The sequence below is a fragment of the Salvelinus sp. IW2-2015 genome, unplaced genomic scaffold, assembly GCF_002910315.2.
Source record: "Salvelinus sp. IW2-2015 unplaced genomic scaffold, ASM291031v2 Un_scaffold789, whole genome shotgun sequence".
NCBI lineage: Eukaryota > Metazoa > Chordata > Actinopteri > Salmoniformes > Salmonidae > Salvelinus > Salvelinus sp. IW2-2015.
The window spans coordinates 645,821-658,168 of record NW_019942614.1 but is presented as its reverse complement, the minus strand read 5'-3'; positions in this window follow the sequence as shown (position 1 = coordinate 658,168).

Below are 12,348 nucleotides of genomic sequence, written 5' to 3'. Positions count from 1 at the left end.
GGCAGCTCATGACCGGACGGGCAGCTCATGACCGGCGGGCAGCTCATGACCGGCGGCAGCTCATGACCGGAGGGCCAGCTCATGACCGGGGGGCAGCCATGACCGGAGGGCAGCCATGACCGGAGGCAGCCCATGACCGAGGGCAGCCATGACGGAGGGCAGCCCATGACCGGAGGCGAGCCCATGACCGGAGGGCAGCTCATGACCGGAGGCAGCTCATGACCGGAAGAGCAAGCATCATGACGGAAGGCAGCTCATGACGGAAGGCAGCTCATGACCGGAAGGCCAGCTCATGACCGAAGGCAGCTCATGACCGAAGAGCTCATGACTGACTGGCGGCTCTGACTGGCTGGCGCTCTGGCGCTCCTGACTGGCTGGCGGCTCTGGCGCTCCTGACTGCTGGCGGCTCTGGCGGCTCCTGACTGGCTGGCGTCTCTGGCGGCTCCTGACTGACGGACGGCTCTAATGCTCGGGACAGACGGGCGGCTCTAATGGCTCGGGACAGACGGGGCGCTCTGGCGGCTCGGAACAGACGGGCGCTCAGATGGCGCTGGGCAGACGGCGGCTCAGATGGCGCTGGGCAGACGGGCGGCTCGACGGCGCTGGGCAGCGGGCGGCCAGACCGGCGCTGGGCAGGCACGCAGCTCAGACCTGACGGCCGCTGGGTCAGGCGGGCAGCTCAGACGGCGCTGGGCAGCGGGCAGCTCAGACGCGCGCTGGGCAGGCGGGCAGCTCAGACGGCGCTGGGCAGGCGGCAGCTCAGACGGCGCTGGGTAAGCGCGGGCAGCTCAGACGGCGCTGGGCAGGCGGCAGCTCAGACGGCGTCGAGGGCAGCTCGACGGCGCTGGGCAGGGCGGCAGCTCAGACGGCGCTGGGCAGGCGGCAGCTCAGACGGCCTGGGCAGGCGGCGCAGCTCAGACGGCGCTGGGGGGTAGGCGGGCAGCTCTGACCTGCTGAGGCGCACAGTAGCCTGGTGCGTGGTGCCGGAACTGGTGGTACCGGACTGGAGACACGCACCACTAGGCGAGTGCGGGGAGCAGGAACAGGGCACACTGGACTCTCAAGGCACACTATAGGCCTGGTGCGTGTACCGGCACTGGTGGTCCGGGCTGAGGGGACGCACCTCAGGGCGAGTGCGGGGAGAAGGAACAGTGCGTACAGGGCTCTGGAGACACACAGGAGGCTGGTGCGTGGTGCCGGAACTGCTGGTACCGGGCTGGAGACACGCACCACAGGGAGAGGCGTGGAGGAGGAACAGAATTCTGGAGACGCACAGGAAGCCTGGTGCGTGTGTTGGCACCGATGGTACTGGGCTGAGGGCACGCACCTCAAGGCGAGTGCGGGGTGCTGGAACTGGAGGCCTGGTCGTGGCGCCGGCACCGGAGAGCTGGTGCATGGGGCTGCCACAGGAGAGCTGGTGCGCTGAGCTGGCACAGGACGTGCAGGCTAGGAAGGCGCACGGAGGCCTGGTTGCGTGAGGCTGGCACAGTCTTCACCAGACGGCTAGCCCGCACCTCAGGACGAGTATGGAGAGCTAACTCAGGTGACATCAAATCCCCGACATGTTCCGTCGGGCGGATGTCGTGCCTCATGCACCAAACCAGCAATCCCTAATTTCTCTCTCCTCCAATTTCCCCATTAGATCCTTCACAGTCTCTACTTCGCTCACCTCCAATACTGCCCTCACTGGCTCTGTTCCATCCTTGGCTCCTTACGGTAAGCAGGGGAGTTGGCTCAAGTCTCCTACTTGACCCAGCTACACACCCCTTTAGCCCCCCCCCAAGAAATTTCTGGGGAGCCTCTGGCTTCCAGCCGCTCTGCCTTGCTAGCGCCTCATAATGCCGGCCTCTCTGCTTTTGCTCGCTCAGCTCTGCTTTAGGGCGGCGACATTCCTCTGGCTCTGCCCAGGGTCCTTTTCCGTCCAGCTCATCCTCCCATGTCCATTCCTCCTGGTACCGCTGCTGCTGCTGCTGCCGCCCGTTGCTACGCTGCTTGGTCCGAGATTGGTGGGTGGTTCTGTAACGGCAGCCTTCCTCCTCTTCACGAGAAGAGAGGGTGTAACAGGGATCGGACCAACACGCAGCGTAGCCAGTGCTCAACATGTTTAATTAAACGATAAACAGTGAACACTTACAAATACAAAATAACAAAATGTGTCAAACCGATACAGCCCTATCTGGTGCAGAGAAAACACAAAGACAGGAAACAACCACCCACAAACCCCAACACAAAACAAGCCGCCTATATATGATTCCCAATCAGAGACAACACAAAACACCTGCCTCTGATTGAGAACCATATTAGGCCAAACATAGAAACAGACAAACTAGACACACAACATAGAATGCCCACCCAGCTCACGTCCTGACCAACACTAAAACAAGCAAAACACACAAGAACTATGGTCAGAACGTGACAGTCATGGCCAGCCCAATCTCCAGACCTGAACCCCATTGAAAACCTCTGGAATGTGATCAAGAGGAAGATGGATGGTCACAAGCTATCAAACAAAGTCGAGCTGCTTGAATTTTTGTGCCAGGAGTGGCATAAAGTCACCCAACATCAATGTGAAAGACTGGTGGAGGGCATTTCAAGACACATGAAAGCTGTGATTGAAAATCAGGGTTATTCCACCAAATATTGATTTCTGAACTCTTCCTAAGTTATAACGTTAGTATTGGGTTGTTTAAAAATGAATATGAACTTATTTTCTTTGCATTATTTGATGTCTGACAACACTGCATCTTTCTTGTGATTRTGACCAGTTTTCTGCAAATAAATGCTCTAAATGACAATATTTTTATTTGGAATTTGGGAGAAATGTTGTCAGTACGCGTGGTGCCGGAACTGGTGGTACCGGGCTGAGGACATGCACCTCGGGGCGAGTGCGAGGAGCAGGAACAGGGCGTACTGGACCCTGGAGGCACACTGGAGGCCTGGTGCGTGGTGCTGGAACTGGTGGTAACGGGCTGGGGACACGCACCTCAGGGCGAGTGCGGGGAGGAGGAACAGGACATACTGGACCGTGGAGACGCATTGGTGATCCAGAACATAGAGCTGGCTCAATATGTCCTGGCTGGATGCCCATTCTAGCCCGGCAAATGCGAGGAGCTGGAATAGAGCGCACCGGGCTAAGAATGCGAACTGGAGACACCGTGCGCATCTCTGCATAACACGGTGCCTGACCAGTTACACGCTCCCCACGGTAAGCACGAGGAGTTGGCTCAGGTCTCCTACCTGGCCCCCCCAAAAAATCTTGGGGCTGCCTCTCGGGCTTCCGTTCTAGCCGTGTACCTTCATATCGTTGCCGTTCCTCTATTCTCCGGTATTTTTCCTCGTAGTATCGCCGTTCCGCTTTCGCTGCCTCTAACTCCTCCATAGGACGGCGATACCCCCCCCCCCCCCGGCTGTGTCCAGGGTCCTGCTCCATCTAATATCTCCTCCCAGGTCCATTTCCCCATTAAGCGCTGTTCCTCCTTTTCACGCTGCTTGGTCCTGGTTTGGTGGGTTATTCTGTCACGTTTGTCGTAGTGAGGAGACCAAGTGATATGAATACATGCTTTTTAAATTAACGAATAAACACTAAACAAACTAACAAAATAACAAAACTAACGTGAAGCTATATTATAACAAGTGCTGACATGCAACTACATATAGACAATAACCCACAAACCAAACTGGAAAATGGCAACCTAAATGGGATCCCCAATCAGAGACAACGATAAACAGCTGCCTCTGATTGGGAACCAATTCAGGCCACCATAGACCTACATATGCCTAGACTACACACACACACCTAGACATACAAAAACCCTAGACAATACAAAACAATCATACCCACCCTCGTCACACCCTGACCTGACCAAAATAATACAGAAAACATAGAATACTAAGGTCAGGGCGTGACAGAAACAGATAATTTTGCGGTGGTCTCTTAATTTTTTCCAGAGCTGTATACATTCATTATACATGTAAAGTAATCAATCATTTCTAGAATGGTAACATTAATAAATATATTTCAAGCTAGAATCCAACACCAGTGATTCCATGTCTCTGTACATGGGGCAGCAACCTCTAAGGTGCAGGGTTGAGCAACTGGGTGGTAGCCGGCTAGTGATGCCTATTTACCAGTCTGATGGCCTTAAGATTGAAGCTGTTTTTCAGTCTCTCGGTCCCAGCTTTGATGCACCTGTACTGACCTCACCTTCTAGATGATAGTGGGGTGAACAGGCCGTGGCTCAGGTGGTTGATGTCCTTGATTATCTTTTTGGCCATCCTGTGACATCAGGTGCTGTAGGTGTCCTGGAGGGCAGGCAGTGTGCCCCCGTTGATGCGTCGGACAGACCGCACCACCCTCTGGAGAGCCCTGCGGTTGCGTGCAGTGCAATTGCCATACCAGGTGGTGATACAGCCCGACAGGATGCTCTCAATTGTGCATCTGTAAAAGTTTCTGAGGGCCTTAGGGGCCAAGCCGAATTTCTTCAGCCTTCTGAGGTTGAAGAGGCGCTGTTGCACCTTCTTCACCACACTGTCTGTGTGGGTGAACCATTTCAGATTGTCAGTGATGTGTAAGCCGAGGAACTTGAAGCTTTTCACCTTCTCCCTGCGGTACAGTCGATGTGGATGCGGGCATGCTCCCTCTGCTGTCTCCTGAAATCCACGATTAGCTCCTTTGTTTTGTTGACATTGAGGGAAAGTTTATTTTCCTGGCACCACTCCGTCAGGGCTCTCACCTCCTCCCTGTAGGCTGTCTCGTCATTGTTGGTAATCAGGCCTACTACTGTTGTGTCGTCTGCAAACTTGATGATTGAGTTGGAAGCGTCCGTTGCCACGCAGTTATGGGTGAACAGGGAATACAGGAGGGGGCTGAGCAGTCACCCTTGTGGGGCCCCTGTGTTGAGGATCAGCGTAGTGGAGGTTTAATTTCCTACCTTCACCACCTTGGGCGGCCCGTCAGGCAGTCCAGGACCCAGTTGAAGAGGGCGGGGTTCTGACCCAGGGCCCCTAGCTTAATGATGTGTTGTTTATGATGTTGAAGGCTGAGCTATAGGCGTAAACAACATTCTTACATAGGTATTCCTCTTGTCCAGATGGTATAGGTCAGTGTGATGGCGATTGCAACATCTGTGGATCTATTGGGGTGGRATGCAAATTGGAGTGGGTCTCGGGTGTCAGGTAAGGTGGAGGTGATATGATCCTTAACTAGCTTCTCAAAGCACTTCATGATGACAGAAGTGAGTGCTACTCTGCGATAGTAATTTAGTTCAGTTACCTTTGTTTTCTTGGGTACAGGAACAACGGTGGACATCTTGAAGCATGTGGAGAGAGCAGACTGGGATAGGGAGAGATTGATATATCTGAATACACTCCAGCGAGCTGGTCTGCACATGCTCTGAGGACGTGGCTAGGGATGCTGTCTGGGCCCGGCAGCCTTGAGAGGATTAACACACTTAAATGTCTTACTCACGTCGGTCACGGAGAACGTGAGCCCACAGTCTTTGGGAGCGGACCCCGTCGGTGGCACTGTGTTATCCTCAAAGCGGGCGAAGAAGGTGTTTAGCTTGTCCGGGAGCAAGACGTGTCCGCGACATGGCTGGTTTTCTCCTTGTAATCCGTATGTCTGTAGACCCTGCCACATACGTCTCTTATCTGAGCCACTTTGTCTCTGTACTGACGTTTTGCCTGTTTGATTGCCTTACGGAGGGAATAACTACACTGTTTGTTTTCGACTACAATCGCAGTCACCTTGCAGATGATTCAAAAGATGTTTTGAACAATAGTGTCCCGCACTCCCAGGCTGCTGGCCTGGAGTAGGATCAGATAGGGCTAAAGTAGTGCAGTAGTAGGTGAGGTTTTAATGGGTGCAGGGTTAGTAGGGCAATTTTTCACAAAGTGTAATGAATTCATACTACAGAATATTAGGCAGCTACACAACCAATACAGTAGGTGGCGGCATGCACCTATAATATGTGTTTTCAGACCACCAAAATACCAAAGAAGAAGACGACATCAGTGTGCAAAGAACAGGGTTGAGAGGAAGGTCAGTGTGCAAAATACAGACATGAAAGATTGCTGCGAAAGAAACAAAGTGTTGTAGGTCAAAAAGGTCAACATGGGAGAGGGAAAGTAGTTTTTCCATGCAATTTCTTTTTCTTTTTTGGATACATTAATTCTGCTGGACAATTTAGCAAATTAAAATCAAATCGAATCTAACTTTATTTGTCACATGCGCCGAATACAACAAGTGTAGACCTTACCGTGAAATGCTTACTTACAAGCCCTTAAACCAACAGTGCAGTTCAAGAAGAGTTAAGAAAATCTTTACCAAGTAAACAAAAGTAAGGCTATATACTACAGGGGGTACCAGTACTGAGTCAGTTGTGCGGGGGTACAGGTTAGTTGAGGTACATGTAGGTGGGGGTGACGTGACTATGCATAGATAATAAACAGCGAGTAGCAGCAGTGTACAAAACAAATGGAGGGGTGGGGTCAATGTAATTGTCCGGGGGCCATTTGATTAATTGTTCAGCAGTCTTACGGCTTGGGGGTAGAAGCTGTTAAGGAGCCTTTTGGTCCTAGACTTAGCACTCCCGTACAAGCAAAGGTAGTCAGCTAACGTTTGATAGCTACAGTGCTTAATTTAAGCTGGATCCTGCAACCCGTTTCACTCCAGTACCCATTTGCCAGGATCCAATACCCTTCGTGGCATGAAAAATTATGTTCAGTTTGCAATGTAAAAATTATAATAAAAGCAATCAGAGTTAATTCAAGTTGCATCTGTAGTTCTCCAGACCCCTAAAAAACATAATGTGAAAATGTGCCTGATATTCTAAGAATTGATTAGAGTTGGGCCGGCCCGAGTTTACGGTTTGCGCAACGTAAAGAGATCTCCGGTGGATCTCTTTATGGCAGTCATTCATACGTCAGAGTGTGCAGCTGAATATTTTATGCTGGAAAACACTTGGTTTGCTATTTTTGATGAAAACAAAACCGTTATTCATTCAAATACGAATACCAAACTTGTTTTTGCATGGATTCCATGACGCGGTTAGCTTTTAACAGCTAGGACCGCTATTTCTTGTCTCGGAATCCCGCTTAGCAGACAGGTTGAAGCCTGCTTGACAGAGACGCTGTGCTGCTAGCCATCGAGCTAACGAAGTTGGTAGCAGAGGAGTTTTGCAATGGAGCCCTCTTTGTCTGGAGAAATAAATTAACGGTTCCAACACTGTAGGAGCTGTATCTACTGCGCTTTTTTTCTTGACAAACCGGATCACTCGGAGTTCCAATGCAGCAATTTCTATAGGCTTGAGGTGGCTTTCTTGATCATGCAGGTCGCCAGCCTGCGTAAGAAACTGTGGAAAACGCAGAGTGGAATGTTTACATTTTCTATGTCGGTGGCTGGACGGCGTTCACGCTTGTTAGATGCATCTCCACCTTGTAGTTTGTCGTTATCCGACTGGCCGGTGTTTCCCGGAGCTCCCCCATCTGATAGCTGGGTCAAAGGAGCACAGCAAGAGGAGAAAGGCAATCAATGATGGTTGCGTCGATGGTTGCACGAGCTGTGGAAGCCGAAAGACAGCGGCGTCTCGCAAAGCAGTCTACACTCCCAACGAGTGGCCTAGAGCAGATACAAAAAACGAATAGCTTCGCCGTCCTGGAGCCTGATCTTCCTGCACCCACGTCACTGGGTGTGCCTGTGTCTGTGGCCGCAGTGCCTACTACTATGATTTCGAAGTTGACATCGGCAACCTTTCTTCCCTGCTCTGGTTCGAGCGGGGCTTCTCCATCTGTCGGAATGCCTGCACCAGGTGCCGGGAGCAACGGGCTCAAGTTATCCTGCCGCTCACCTGTTCATAAAGAGTTCTCCGAATCCTGTGACGCGTGGGAGTGGGCGGATTTCCAGGTCATTCTCGCCAGCCGTGATTTTGGGCAGCTTCATGATAACCATTCCTGGTGCAGAAACAATGTCCTACCCCAGAGCGCGAGTAAATGACATTACTAAGCTGCTCCCGAATGTATTACATCAGGACATGGACATCGATTCTACCGTAGTCCATGTGGGATTTAATGACATTAGGAAGGACAGCTCTGAACAGTTGAAACTGGATTTTAAAGAGCTGATTGACTCACTGCTAGACACTAACAAAATACCCATAATATCTGGCCCTGTACTCTCTCTGAATCATGGCATTGATTCTTTCTCCTTAGGATTCTTTCTCTTTAACTAGCTACGTGATTATAAAGAGGATTCATTTGGGTTCCTGGATCCTTTTACAGCATAAGGCTGCGTTGAGACAATGACTTATCAATGATCTGTCACGTTCGTTGTAATGATGAGACCAAGGCGCAGAGTTCCAGATCATTTTAATAAAGAGAAACTCACTAAACAAAACAAAAGCACAAACGAAATGTGAGGCAACTTACTGGCAACTTACTGTAGACAAGATCCCACAAACACAAAAGGGAAATGTCGGCCTAAATATGATCCCCAATCAGAGACAACGATAAACAGCTGCCTCTGATTGGGAACCATATCAGGCCACCATAGACATACAAATTCACCTAGATAACCCACCCAAGTCACCATCACGCCCCAACCAACACAGAGAAAAAACAGCTTACTATGTTCAGGGCGTGACAGTACCCCCCTCAAAGGTGCGGACTCCGACCGCAAAACCTGACTCAATAGGGGAGCGTCCGGGTGGGCATCTAGGATGGATGACGCAGGGCGTCGGGGGCGGCTCCGGTGCGGGGCGCATCGCCGGAAACTCCGGACCGTGGGTCGTCGCCGGAGGCACCGGACCGTGGATCGTCGCCGGAGGCTCCGGACCGTGGATCGTCGCCGGAGGAACCGGACCGTAGATCGTCGCAGGAGGCTCTGGACTGAGAACCCCTGCTGAAGGCTCTGGACCGCGCCGACCGTCTCAGGAGGTTCCGGACCGTAGACCGTCTCAGGAGGTCCGGACCGTAGACCGTCGTTGGAGGTTCCGGACCGTGGCCCGTCGTTGGAGGTTCCGGACCGTGGCCCGTCGTTGGAGGTTCCGGACCGTGGCCCGTCGTTGGAGGTTCCGGACCGTGGCCCGTCGTTGGAGGTTCCGGACTGTGAAACGTCGCCGGAAGCTCTGGACTGGGAACTGTCGCCGGAAGCTCTGGGCCTGTGAACTGTCGCCGGAAGCTCTGGACTGTGGAGGCGCACTGGAAGCCTGATGCGTGGTTGACCGGTACAGGTGGCACCGGGCTGATGACACGCACCTCAGGGCGAGTGCGGGGAAGAGGCACAGGACGTACTGGACTGTGGATGCGCACTGGAGACCTGTGCGTGGGACCGGTACGGTGGCACCGGGCTGATGACACGCACCTCAGGGCGAGTGCGGGGAGGAGGCACAGGACGTACTGGACTGTGGAGGCGCACTGGAGACCTGATGCGTGGGATCGGTACAGGTGGCACCGGGCTGATGACACGCACCTCAGGGTGAGTGCGAAGAGGAGGCACAGGACGTACTGGACTGGTGGAGGCGTACTGGAGGTCTAGAGCGCAGAGCTGGCACAACCCTTCCTGACTGGATGCTCACTCCAGCCCGGCAAGTCCGGGAAGCTAGCACAGGATGCACTGGGCTGTGAAGGCGCACTGGAGACCTGATGCGTGGGACCGGTACAGGTGGCACCGGGCTGATGACACGCACCTCAGCACGCCCGCTCTGCAGCGCTCTCAATGCCAGCACCTCTCTCCGAATCTTGCGTCGAGCTCCTCATTCGACTCCCTGACTGGCTCTGGTTCACTCCTCGGCTCCGCCGACGCTCCATGTGCCCCCCCCCCCCAAAAAAAATATTGGGGTTTTCCTCTCGTGCTTGCTCCGTTGCGCTATCTCCTCGTATCGTTGCCATTCCGCTTTCGCTGCCTCTATCTCCTCCCAAGTCCACTCCTCCTGTACACGCTGCTTGGTCCATTTTTGGTGGGATCTTCTGTCACGATCATCGTATGAGAGAGACCAAGGCGCAGCGTGCATAGAGTTCCACATAATTTTAATAAAGAGAAACTCACTAAACAAAACAACAAAAGCACAAACGAAACGTGAAGCTACTGGAGTGTACAAAGGCAACTTACTGTAGACAAGATCCCACAAACACAAAAGGGAAATGGCTGCCTAAATATGATCCCCAATCAGAGACAACAATAAACAGCTGCCTCTGATTGGGAACCATATCAGGCCACCATAGACATACAAATTCACCTAGATAACCCACCCAAGTCACCATCACGCTCCAACCAACACAGAGAAAAAACAGCTTACTATGTCCAGGGCGTGACATGACCCAAGCCCAGCTCAGTTAAAATCCCTACCATTGTGATGCAGAGTTGTCATAATGCTTCAACAAATGTACATTACACCAGGGGCGTTGGTAGACACAATGTAAATAACCTTATGTATGTTCTTCTAACTGCCCTGAATGCCTCTGCTGATCCTACAGCTATTGTATGCAGTAATCATGTGCCTATGAACCATATTTATACTCTTAGCACTGAGCCAGTGTGCCCTAGGAGGAAGTTCACTGTGTGCAGCTTACCCTGCACTAATATAAATAATATGAGCATATCTACTTCTGCTGAGCTTCCCAGTAAYGCAATAAAGATAAGTAAGCACCCCAGAAGACAATTGCTCAAAATATCCCACGTTAATAGCTTAAGAAACAAGGTTCATGAAATCAATAATTTGCTAGTAACAGATGGCATTCATACTCTGACTATCTCTGAAACTCAATTAGATAATACCTTTCATGATACAGTGGGAGCTATACAAGGTTATAACATTTACAGAAAATATATAAATGCCAATGGTGGAGGTGTTGCTGTTTATATTCAGAACCACATTCCTGTAAAGATTAGAGAGGTTCTCATGTTAAATACTGTTGAGGTAATATGGCTACAGGTTCATCTGCCTCACCTAAAGCCCATTCTGGTGGGAAGCTGCTAACAGTCAGTATCTGGATAACATTTGTGAAATGCTTGATAATGTATGTGATATCAACAGAGGTATATTTTCTGGGGGATTTAAATATTGACTGGCTTTCATCAAGCTGCCCACTCAAGAAAAAGCTTCAAACTGTAACCAGTGCCTGTAACCTGGTTCAGGTTATCAGTCAACCTACCAGGGTAGTTACAAACAGCACAGGAATCAAATCATCGACATGTTTTGATCACATCTTTACTAATGCTGTAGAAATGTGCTTGAAACCTATATCCAGATCCATCGGATATTGTGATCACAATATAGTAGCCATATCTAGGAAAACCAAAGTTCCAAAGGCTGGACCTAATATAGTGTATAAGAGGTCATACAATAAGTTTTGTAGTGATTCCTATGTTGTTGACTGCACTTGACACATTTATGAAATTGCTTATTCCAGTTACTAATAAGCATACACCTCTTAAGAAAATGACTGTAAAAACTGTTAAATCCCTGTGGATTGATGAGGAATTGAAAAATGGTATGGTTGAGAGGGATGAGGCAAAAGGAATGGCAAATAAGTCTGGCTGCACAACCGATTGGCAAACATATTGCAAATTGAGAAATCATGTGACTAAACTGAATAAAAAGAAGAAGAAACTACACTGTGAAACAAATATAAATGACATAAAAAATGACAGTAAAAAGCTTTGGAGCACCTTAAATGAAAGCTCCATCATTCATTGAATCAGATGGCTCATTCATCACAAAGCCAACTGATATGGCCAACTACTTTAATGAATTTTTCAATGGCAAGAATGGCAAGATTAGCATATTTAGGCATTACATGCCAGCAACAAACGCCGACCTCGGCGGGAGTCGTGACAGTCATTCATTTCCTTACAGAATCATAGCCATGGGAAGGGTGCTGGATGAATATGAACCCCTGATGAATTTAAATACATTTGCCAAAGTTATAGAATGACTGCTCTCTGTTTAGAGAGAAATGAAATAATTCAGAAGACTACACCAGGAGTAGGCCTATAATTTAGCCACAGAGGATCAATAGATTATAAAAAATATCCTAGCTGTGGATTGTGTGCATCCAAATCACAAGGCATGCCTACAGTTAGGAAAGTGTGGCAAATATTTTTTACACCTCGTCAAGCTAATAACAAAGTGATTTACATTTGTATTCAGACCCTTTGCTATTCAGACCCTTTGCTATTAGACTCGAAATTGAGCTCAAGTGCATCCTGTTTCCATTGATAATCCTTGAGATGTTTCTATAACTTGATTGGAGTCCACCTGGGGTAAATTCAATTGAATGGGCATTATTTGGAAAGGCACACACCTGTCTATATAAGGTCCCACAGTTGACAGTGTATATCAGAGCAAAAAC